Genomic DNA, 12,618 nt, shown 5'->3' with positions numbered 1-12,618 from the left:
TACTACGTGGCAATGAGAAAGAATGAAATATGGCCCTTTGTAGCAACATGGATGGAACTGGAGAGTGTGATGCTAAGTGAAATAAGCCATACAGAGAAAGACAGATACCATATGGTTTCACTCTTATGTGGATCCTGAGAAACTTAACAGGAACCCATGGGGGAGGGGAAGGAAAAAAAAAAAAGAGGTTAGAGTGGGAGAGAGCCAAAGCATAAGAGACTGTTGAGAACTGAGAGCAAACTGAGGGTTGATGGGGGGTGGGAGGGAGGAGAGGGTGGGTGATGGGTATTGAGGAGGGCACCTTTTGGGATGAGCACTGGGTGTTGTATGGAAACCAATTTGACAATAAATTTCATATATAAATAAAAAAAAAACTCAATAATAAGAAAACAAACAACCCGATTAAAAAAATGGGCCAAAGACCTTTACAGTCACCTCACCAAAAAAGATATACGGAGGCAAATAAACATATGAAAAGACGCTCCCCATCCCATGTCATCAGGGAAACGCCAGTTAAAATAACAGCGAGATACCACTTCACACCTATTAGAATGGCCAAAATCCAGAGCACTGACAACACCAAATACTGGTGAAGATGGGGAGCAACAGGAAATCTTATTCATTGCTGGATGGGGATGCAAAATGGTACAGCTACTTTGGAACACGGTTGGGTGGTTTCTTACAAAATTAAATATACTCTTATAATACAAGTCAGCAATCATGCTCCTTGGTATTTACCTAAAGGAGAGGAAAACTTATGCCCAAACAAAAACCTCCACAGACACGTTTTTTTTTTTTTTAGTTAGTTTATTTATTTATTTATTTATTTATTCAGAGACAGAGACAGAAAGCAGAGGAGGGACACAGAGAGAGAGGGAGAGAGAATCCCAAGCAGGCTCCGCACTGTCAGCACAGAGCCCGATGCGGGGCTTAAACACACAACCTTCGAGATCATGACCTGAGCTGAAATCAAGAGTTGGATGCTTAACCCACTGAGCCACACAGGTGCCCCTACACATACGTGTTTATAGCAGCTTTATTCGTAATTGCCAAAGTTGGAAGGAACCAAGATATCCTTCAGTAGATGAATGAATAAACAAACTGGTACATCTAGACAATTAGGCACTTAAAACTTGAGCTATCCAGGCATGAAAAGATATGGAGGAATCTTAAGTGCATGTTACTAAGTGAAAGAAGCCAATCTGAAAATACTACCTAGTCAATGTTTCCAACTACATGACATTCTGGAAAAAAGAAAACTATGGAGACAGCAAAAAGTTCGGTGATTGCCATGGGTTGGGGACAAGGGGGGGGGGGATGAATAGGAAGGGCACAGAGGAGTTTTAGGGCAATGAAACTACTCTTTAGGATAGTATATTGATGAACACGTCATCATATATTTGTTCAAATCCATAGAATGTACAACACCAAGAGTGAACTCTAATGTAAACTACAGACTTCATATGACAATGATACACTGATATAGGTTCTTTGATTGTAACAAATGTTCCACTGTGGTATGGGGTGTGGATAATGGGGGAGACTATGCATGTGAGGGAACAGGAGGTATATGGAAAATCTCTGTACCTTCCACTCAGTTTTTAAAAAATTGTTTTAACGTTTATTTTTGAGAGAGACAGAGTACGAGCGGGGAAGGGGCAGAGAGAGAGGGAGAGACAGAATCTGAAGCAGGTTTCAGTCTCTGAGCTGTCAGCCCAGAGCCCGACGCAGGGCTTGAACTCACGAACCGCAAGATCATGACCTGAGCCAAAGTCTAACGCTTAACCGACTGAGCCACCCAGACGCCCCTTTCCGCTCGGTTTTGCTATGAAGCTAAAACTACTCTAAAATACAAAATCTATTTTTAAAAGATTCACAAAGCATTTTCTTCAAGCAGTACACAAAACTGGCAGTGCTGAGAAATGAGTGTCCCTGCAATGTAATGTCAAAATTTTAAATGTGAAAAAAATCTTTTCAATGTGAAAACCTCAGGGCGCCTGGGTGGCTCAGTTGGTTAAGCGTCCGACTTCGGCTCAGGTCACGATCTCGCGGTATGTGAGTTCGAGCCCCGCGTCGGGCTCTGTGCTGACTGCTCAGAGCCTGGAGCCTGTTTCCGATTCTGTGCCTCCCTCTCTCTCTGACCCTCCCCCGTTCATGCTCTATCTCTCTCTGTCTCAAAAATAAATAAACGTTAAAAAAAAAAAAAGAAAACCTCATTTTTCACAAAAATTGTGATAATTTTTCAATAGGATTTTGGATTTATTCTTATATTCCAGAACTTTTTTCTATAGTAGTGTTATTTCGTTTTGGTCTTGGCTTCAGGTAAATATTGATTTTAACACCTAGTCACTTAGCAGGATGCTCAAATGTAATTCAGTGCACCGACAGTCACCAATTAAACAAGAACATCAGAACCACAAGGAGTATTTCATGTAACCTTCTGTAAATTTTCTGATTCATCCAACAGGCATATGTTCTGGCTCTTCCTCAATTTTAGGTGTACCCTCATAATTTATTGTCAGTTTGAACTAAGAAGAAAGATGCTTTCTGTATTCCCATATGCAGGTTTTATTATCACAAACTAGGAATGACAATAATAGAAGTTTCAAACATACCCTTAGAAAATCAAAGTCACCATTCTTGGTAGACATTCCTCAACATTTATCAAGTGCAGTGCTAACGATCCTTTTCAGCAAGTCAATTCGTTTGGTTACCTAGGCATACATTTTACAGCTAGTTTCTCTGGTGGCTGGTTCATCAGGAATTATTGTTCAGAGCTAAATCTTTCCTGACATTCATTTTCATGACTGAGATTTGGTTACGGCTTTAGGTTTTTTCCAACCTAAAATTACTACAGTGATGCTGTCTAGTGTAGAATTTGGGGGTCTGGTTCATCTATGTGCTAAAGCAGACCACAACTTCCTTCTTGAGAATTATATTGGCCCTGACAGTGAGTATTCCCTTGGCCTGTCTCCACGCAGAAGGGCAGTTGCTTTCTATTCCAGGATGGATTCTTGTTTGACTCATCTTTCCCTTGGGTTGACTTTTAACACACATAGCTCTGTACTTTGGCAAACACAGACTAGTTGCGCTCTAAGGACTTGCCAGACAGCATACCCTCAAACCCACAGTTGTTGAACTTATCAAAAGCTCAGCTGAGAGAAATCAAATTTATGGAGGATTGCCTGAAGACTACGAAGTCTATCCATTTCTCTCGTCGACAATTTATCCCTGGGGGCACCCAGGTGGCTCAGTCAGTAGAGCATGCGACTCTTGATCTCAGGGTTGTGAGTTCAAGCCCCACACTGTACATAGAGCCTATGAACAAAAAGAAAGAAAGAAAAGAAAACGTATCCCTGGATAAAAGTGTATCCCTGAATACAAGAAAACTGTATCCTTGGACTGAATTGATTTGGCCCCACATAACTGCTTTTTTAAATTTGAGACATAATTTGCATACTATAAAATTCACCTATTTAAAACTTACAGTTCAGTGTTTTTGAGTATATTCAGAGTTGTGCAACAGTCACCACTGTTATTCTTTGAAACAAAGAGTTCTGTGGAACTCATTTACTATTTTTATATTTTGCATATAAAAAACAGTTCTGTGTACTGTTTCATTTCACGAAATAGATCTGCTAAAATGTCGGACAACCCCTGGGAGTGAGGAAAATTAGAGACAGGTAGTCAAAAAACTTGGGTTTGCCTTTAGCCTGCTTTGTTAGTCCCTGTTTGTTCTTCCGTCCGTGTAGAATGAAGTGAGTTCGATTAGAAATTCCTGAGGTTCTTTCCAGTTCTGCCACTCTATGATAAGTCCCCAAAATTAAATAGCTTTTTGAATGCAGCCACACTACCAATTATCTGACAAGACAAAATCTTATTTAAACAGGTTGCGTCGATTTAAGTTTGAGGAGTTCTGCCGTAGGGGAAGTGAGTAGCCAGCAGTGGTGTTCTTGCTGTTGTTGGCCAAGCTCTTTAATTGCAACTGTACATACTTTTTAAACAATGGTAAATTAAGCTGTCTTCCCACACCGTGTACTGTCTGTGTATGATCAGTTAACTGTCTCAGAGTCTGTTTATCTGGTACTAGGAACACGTTGTTAGCATTCCCTGTTTCCAAAGACTACATCCCTGTTGCTTAGAAGCTAGGGATAAGTGATTCTTTTCTCTCTCCTCATTCCTTCCTTTTCAGCAGTTTGTTCTGGAGATTTTCAAACACAGAAGAAAGTTTTCCAGTTTGTTCTGGAGATTTTCAAACACAGAAGAAAGTTAGTCTACAACTAATATTTTAACTACACGTATCGATTCATCTACCCATCTCATCCATAAATTGATCCTATTTTTGATACATTTTGAAATAAGTTTAAGATAGCAGTATAGGGGCGCCTGCGTGGCTCAGTCGGTTAAGCGTCCGACTTTGGCTCAGGTCATGATCTCACAGTTCCTGGATTCGAGCCCTGCGTCGGGCTCTTTGCTAACAGCTGGGAGTCTGGAGCCTGCTTTAGATTCTGTGCGGTCTCTCTCAAAAATAAGTACACATTTAAAAACGTTTTTAATTTAAAAAAGATAGCAGTATATTTCACACCTAAATACTTCAGTATAAATATTAATTAGAGTTAAAAATTTGTTTACGGTGTTTGTTATTAGGTAAAATATAAATAATATGAAATGCACAAATCTTAAATCTAAAGGTTTGGGTTACCCAGGACAAAGCTTGTGTCACTTTCCAGTCAATTCTGGAATCTACACACCAAAGGCAAACACGTTAGGATTTTTCCCACTATTCCTTTTTATTGCTGAGTCATATTCCATTGTATAAGTATACTTTGGTTTACTTATCCATTCTCCTGTTGATGGAACTTGGGCTCTTTCCAGTTTGGGGCCATCACCCATAAAGCTACTGTGAACATGCTTGGTCAAGTCTTTTTACAGACATTTGCTTTCACTACTCTTGGGTGAGTAGCTAAGAGTGGAATTGCTGGATCATAAGGTATGTGTATGTTTAGTTTCCTAAGAAACTGCTAGACCTTTACCCACAATGAAATATTAAGAGTTTCACTTCCTCCACATCCTTGCCAATATTTCGTGTCTTCAGCTTTTTTGATTGTAGCCATTCTGGTAGGTGTGTGGTGGTATCTTACTGTTATTTTAATTTGCTTTCCCCTTCTGATGAGTACTATAGAACGATTTTCATGGCTTTCTTTTCTGTCTACCTATCTTTCATTGTAAAGTGTGTGTTCAAATCTTTTGCCCATTTTCATTAGGTATTTATTTCATTGAGTTGTCAGGAGTTTGGGTTTCTTTTTTTTTTTTTTTAAATAATCTCTACACTCAACATGGGGCTCAAACTCATGACCCCGAGAATAAGAGCTGCGTTGCTCCACCAACTGCCAGCCAGGTGCCCCTGGAGTTTACTTATCCTGGGTCCCAGTCTTTTTTCAGATGCACGTTTTATGAATACTTTCTCCCAATCTATGGCTTGCCTACATATCTCCTCAATGGTGTCATTTCATTAGCAGAAGTTTTACATTTTGATGGTCTATTTTATCAATTTTGTCTTTGATAGATATGTTATCTGTGGCTTAAGAAACTTTTGCCTACTGCCAAATCATGAAGATATTCCCCTAATGTTTTCTTATAGAAGCTTTAGATCTAGAATCCATCTCAGATTGATTTTGTACATAGTGTGAGATAGGGGTTGAGGTTAATTTTTTTCATATGGTCGTCCAGTTGTTCCAACACTATATTTATCCAGTGGGGAAGAGAATATAAAATTAAGATACAGAAATCAAGGGCACCTGAGTGCCTCAGTCTGTTTAGCGTCTGACTCTTGATTTTGGCTCCGGTCATGATCTTGCGATTCATGAGATCGAGCCCCACGTCAGGCTCTGGGCAGACAGTGTGGAGTCTGCTTGGGATGCTCTCTCTGCCCCGTGCCCTTGCCCCACTCGGTCACACTCTCTCTCAAAATAAATAAACAATTTTAAAAAAATAAATGAAATAAAATTAAGATACAGAAACCAATAGCCTTTATATATGCAAGAAATAACCAGGGAAGATAATAGTAGAGAAAGGTTCCATTCAAATCACAATAATGAAGATAAAGATCTTAGAAACAGACCTAACAAAAAATGTGCCAATCCTATGTGAGGGAAATTTTAAATACTCCTGAAAGACACAAAATAGAGATGAACAAATGGGAAGGTATTTCCTGTTCTTGAATAGAACAACTTAGCATCATAAAGATATCAGCTGTCCTCAACTTAGTCTTTAAATTTAACAGAAGCCCAATAAAAAACTAAAAGGATTTTTTATGGAGCTAGACAAGTTGATACTATCTATAGGGAAAAATAAACATGCAACAATAGTTAGGAAAACACTGAAAAGGAAACCACATATGGGATGTTAAAGCATACTATAAAGCCTTTATAAATAAAACAGTGTGGTTCTGCTCACATAAATAGACCAGCAATACAGAATAGGAAGTCCAGAAATATAAACCAAGTACACAGAGAAATTTGGTGTATGATAAAAGTGGCATCTAAAATCACTAGGGAAAAATAAAATAATACAATACAATACAATACAATACAATATAATACAATCACTAGAGCAAAGATGAACTTCTAACAAACAGTGCAGGATAGCCATTTGGGGAAACATAAAATTAGGGTCACACCTCACACTACACACAAGAATAAATCTCAAATGGATCAGAGAGCTGAATAAATACATTGAATCACATAAGTCCTGGAAGAAAATTTTACTGAATTCCTATACATGCTTTGTGTAGGGAATGGTTTTCTAACTATGACTCAAAATCCAGATGCAATAAAAGATTCATACATTTGACCACATACAAGTTGTAAAAACTTTTGCATGGCAAAAAGAATCAATCCGACGCATAAGCAAAAAGCCAAAGACAAACGACAATGTGCTTGGCTGGCTCAGCTAGTAGAGTATGCCACTCTTGATCACACCGTTGTATGTTCAAGTCCCACACTGGGCATAGAGCTTATGAAAAAAAAAAAAGATAAATGACAAACTGAGAGAAAATACTTGTAACACATATCACTGATAAAGGGCAAATAATTCTAATATCTAAAGACTTCTTTAAAATTAAGTGGAGGGGTGCCTGGGTAGCTCAGTCCGTTAAGGGTCTGACTTCAGCTCAGGTCATGATCTCACGGCTCGTGAGTTCAAGCCCTGCGTCAGGCTCTGTGATGACAGCTCAGAGCCCGGAGCCTGCTTTGGATTTTGTGTGTCCCTCTCTCTGCCCCTCCCTTGCTCGCACTCTCTCTCTCTCTCAAAAATAAATAAACATTGAAAAAAAATTAATTAAGTGAAAAACCCAGAAAAACCTGATAAAACATAAGCAAAAGACATAAACAGACAATTCACAAAAAAGATGTAAAAATGGCCTTTAAACAATAAAAATGTTCAACTTAAATAATAGAAGTATACATTGAAACCACACTGTGATACCATTCCTCAGTGATCAGATGGGAAAAACTTAAAAAGTAAGACAAGACAGTCAGTTGGTGAGGTTGTGGAGAAACAGGCACTTGTACATTCAGTACCATATGCTGATGGGAATGCAAATTGATACAGCCTTGTGGAGAGGGAATTTGGCAATATTTAACAAAAATACACAGGCCCTTACCATTTGAACCAATATTTCCACTGCTAGGAATTTATTCTGAAGATAAACCTTCAACAGTACAAAAATACATACATACACAGTTATTTATTGTACCATATTTCTGTGATTGCAAAACAATGGAAACAACCTGAATGCTCCTACATAGGAAAGTGGTTAAACTATAGTATACCCACACAATGGAGTATTATGTAACCACAAGAAAGAATGAGAATCTATAAATGATTTGGAGTGATTTCTAGGAAATACTGTGGTTTTTTTGGTCTATTTTTTTTAATTCCAGTATTGTTAATTAACATACAGTGGAAGTATTAAGTAAAAAAAAAAAAAAAAAAGAATGCAAAAGAGTAATAAAGGAAAATAAAATATCCATGTATCTGCTTATTTTGTAAAAAGAAACGTAAGAAATATTAACCAGAAACCAAAGAAACTGGTTATCTACAGGGGGTGAGTGGGAAAAAGATGGAAAGAATGGTGGATGAAAATTAGGATAGAGGGCATCAGGGGTGGGATGCCTGGATGGCTCAGTCAGTAGAGTGTCCAACCTCAGCTCAGGTCATGATCTCACGGTTCATGGCTTCGAGCACCACATCGGGCTCTCTGAGGTCAGCACAGAGCCTGCTTCAGATCCTCTGTCCCCCTCTCTCTGCCCCTCCCTTGCTTATTCTGTCTCTCTCAAAAATAAATAAACATTAAAAATTTTTTTAAACAAAAAGAAGGAATCAGGTAGGAGTGAGGCTTCTCTAAATATATATTTTTGTATAGTTTTGGCTTTGGGATTTTTTTTAGTTTATTTTTATTTATTTGGAGAAGGGTGAGTGGGGACAGGGCAGAGAGAGAAGGAGAGAGAGAATCCCAAGCAGGCTCCACACTGTTAGCACAGAGCCTGATGCAGGGCTCAAACCCATGGACCATGAGATCATGACCTAAGCCGAAATCAAGAGTCAGACACTTAATTGACTGAGCCACCCAGGCACCCCTGTTTTGTCTTTTGGAATCATGTAAATAACATTTCACATATTCAAAAATGAATAAAATCAATAAGGATTGAGGAGGACCCAGAAATGCGATATAAACACAAGCAAATGAACCTAGCTGTATGTCAAATGAATAACATAACCCCACTCTGGTGGCAGTGGTGGGGGAGGAGGGTGACACAGAACATTTGTATAGCTATACAAGTATGCATATGTATGTGTATACATACAGGTATTTCCCAACTCTTGTCATCTAAGATGGCCTCTAGAAGCCGTCACAATCCAGTACCAATGAATACATGTAGATCCCGTATCCTGGTTTCTAAATACCATTCTCTCTCTCTTTTTAAAATCTATTTATTTAACTTCAAGTTAGTTAATATACAGTGTAGTTTTGGTTTCAGGAGTAAAACCCAGTGATTCATCATTTACATGTAACACCCACTGCTCATCCAACAAAAGATAGCCTCTTCAGCAAAGAGTGCTGGAAAAAAAATGAACAGCAACATGCAGAAGAATGAAACTGGATCACTTTCTTACACCATACATAAAAATAAATTCAAAATAGATGAAAGACCTAAATGTGAGACAGGAAACTGTCAAAATCCTAGAGGAGAAAACAGGCAGCAACCTCTCTGACCTCCGCCACAGCAACTTCTTACTAGACATGTCTCTGGAGGCAAGGAAAATAAAAGCAAAAGTGAACTGTTAGGACCTCATCAAGATAAAAAGCTTCTGTACAGCAAAGGAAACAGTCAACAAAACTAAAAGGCAACCGACGGAATGGGAGAAGATGGTGCAAATGACATATTGGATAAATGGTTAGTATCCAAAATCTATAAAGAACTTAGCGAAATACTATTCTCTAATAAAAGGAACTGGGGCTTTTTGTGGAAATGGCTGATTCCAAGGCTTAGCAGGGAAAGTACAAAAGGAGCCTGGAATATCTTGTTATCAAAAAGTAATGAAATAATCAAAGAATGATAAGAATGTATCAAAAGATAAATGAAAAAAAAAAAGGAAAAAAAAGAACATATCAAAGACACAGGAGCCAGCTCGAAAGGACTCCCACTGGCCAAATCTGTGATAATTTGATCAACAAAATAAATAATGCTATTAATGAATTACAACCGTAGATTAAAAGATATTCCTGAGTCCATACTGATATAAATAAATAGTAATAATTGATTAAGGCAAGAAAGTTGATGAGTTACAGAATGTTTACATAGACTCACAGAGCCTCCCCACAAAATACTTATTAACTACAAAGCAAAAAATAGTAACTTACACTGGTGAAAACCCAGCATCATCTCAACCAAGTAATCAAAGTTAAAATCACCTGTAATGAGACAAATCAACCTCATGTGCCTCCTGATATGATGCGCTGAGGGCACATTATTTCTGTAGAATTCCTACTAAATGTGTATAGCCTGAATCTATCTGATCATGAGGAAATATTAGACAAGCCCAAATTGAGGGACATTCCGTAAAATAACTGGCCTGTACTCTTCAAAAATGTCCATGTCATAAAAGACAAAGACTAGGGATGTTTCTGGATAAAAAGAGACTAAAGAGACATTACAATTAAATGCAATATGTCATCATGAATTAGTTCCTGGATCAGATATTTTTCTTCTCTTGATACAAAGAACATGAGTGGAACAATAGGAAAAAAATGAATAAAGTCTGTAGGTTAAAGGATAGTGTCACGTCAACATTAGTTTCCTGATTTTGTTAAGTGTATTGTGGTTATGTAAGTGAATATCCTTGTATTTTAAGAAATATACATTACTTAGAGCTAAAGGGGCATCACGTGTTCAACATAATCAAACTTTTCAGAAAAGAAATGTGTGTATGTTGAAAGAGAATGATAAAATATGGCAAAATGCTAACACTTAAGGAATCTGGATAAAGGGCATGCGAGACTTCTTTGTACTGGGGTGCCTGGGTGGCTTGGTGGGTTGAGCGTCTGACTCTTGATTTCAGCTCGAGTCACGATCGCAGTGTTGTGGGATCCAGCCCCATGTTGGGCTCTGCGCTGAGCATGGAGCCTGCTTAAGCTTCTCTCTCTTCCTCTGCCCCTCTCCCCCACTCACGCTCTCTCTCTCAAAACTAGAAAAAAAATTTTTTTAAATACTTCTTTGTACTAATTCTTGCAACATTTCTATGAGTCTGACATTACTTCAAAATAAAACATTTAATACACTTCTACAAAAAGAGCTGTAAATATTGAACTTTAGTAAATGCTATGCTTGTTGAAAAAAAAATAGTTGTAAAAAATTACAGAACTTCCCACAATCAGCACAGATAACCACATAGAAGAGGAGCAACACCCTAACCTAGACCAGCTACCCTGGGCTGTAAAGGGGGAAAAAAAGCCTCTCTTATGTAGATCACTGCATCTAAGCCACTGTTGGGTCTTGCAACAGCAATGTATTCTACATCAACTAACACAGATCACATACCTGAAAGAGGGATGCTTCCAAACGAAATAAACTATTTGGCATTGCCCAATTCAGAGGTGGCCATGGAGGATGGTAGACAAGAAAAAACTTCCAGAGGAAGGATAAGGAAGACAGAAGATAAGGAAATCCCACTCAGAGAGCAGAACCAGAATCTGACCAAAGGACCTCCACTGCCAGGGTAGGAAGTCTTCACAATTTCTGTCTAGCTGGTTTGCTATGGACCAAATGACTGCTACAGTTTCCATCCTTCTCTTTTCTGAATGTGAATGATTGTGGTCATTCTGTCCATGCTTCACATTTCTATATTGGGTGTTAGAGGATATCTATCTATATGTGGGCTTGATGGAGAAGACTGAGCATAACCCAGAGATACTGGACTTTGAACTGCATGTAGTAACTGGGATAGGGCTTTGGGTGGTTTCCCTTGAGGGAGGGGGCAAGTACGTCCTAAGAATGGCAAGAAGGATACACGTGAATGGCAAAAGGGGGAAGACTGAGGCAGAGACTGCCAGTGGTCTGCTAAACTCCATTCTTCCCTTTGTTCTGGGCATATGACTAAGTTACTTTTCCCAGGCTCCTTGCAAGTTAGGTGTGGCCATATAACAGAGTTCTCTCCAATGGAATGTGAACAAAAGCGATGGCTGCCACTTTCAGGTTTGGCCCATGGGAAAACTCCCACATGTACTCCTCCATGATCTTTCCCCACCTCCTGTGGGCTAGAATGGTGATGACCAAACAACCTTGAAAGCCATGTGTTAAAGATGGCAGAGTTGCGGGGTGCCTGGGTGGCTCAGTCGGTTAAGCGTCCGACTTCGGCTCAGGTCACGATCTCACGGTTCGTGAGTTTGAGCCCTGCATTGGGCTCTGTGCTGACAGCTCGGAGCCTGGAGCCTGCTTCAGATTCTGTCTCTGTCTCTCTGCCTCTCCCCTACATGCTGTCTCTCTCTCAAATATAAAAAATAAAACATAAAAAAAAATTTTAAAGATGGCAGAGTTGCTTTTCATTAGCCTGTGTCTTACAACAACTATATAGAGAAAAGGCACCTGCCAATTTGGAAGGGTCGTTGGAAGAGTCATCCTGAATTGCTACCAAAGGGAGAAATAAATAAATGTATTAAGTCACTGAATTGCTATTAAGTCTTCTTTTACAATAGCTTAGCCTTCTGCCTATAGAGGCTCTGGGGCTCTCAAAGCAGACAATTATTATTTTTTGAATGTTTATTTCTGAGACAGACAGAGACAGAGCATGAGCGGGGCAGGGGCAGAGAAAGAGGGAGACACAGAATCTGAAGCAGGCTCCAGGCTCTGAGTTGTCAGCACAGAGCCCGACGCTAGGCTCGAACCCACAAACCGTGAGATCATGACCTGAACCGAAGTCGGACACTTAATTGACTGAGCCACCCAGGCGTCCCCAAAGAAGACAATTCTTAATAAAAGGACTTTGAATGTGCTAAAATCCTAAGAACATGCCAGATAAACCTTTAAATGCTATGGAAGGGCTGGTTAAATGTGTCTA

This window comes from Herpailurus yagouaroundi, unplaced genomic scaffold (assembly GCF_014898765.1).
Source record: "Herpailurus yagouaroundi ecotype Mexico unplaced genomic scaffold, PumYag 67641, whole genome shotgun sequence".
NCBI lineage: Eukaryota > Metazoa > Chordata > Mammalia > Carnivora > Felidae > Herpailurus > Herpailurus yagouaroundi.
Note: the sequence above shows the minus strand (reverse complement) of the source record.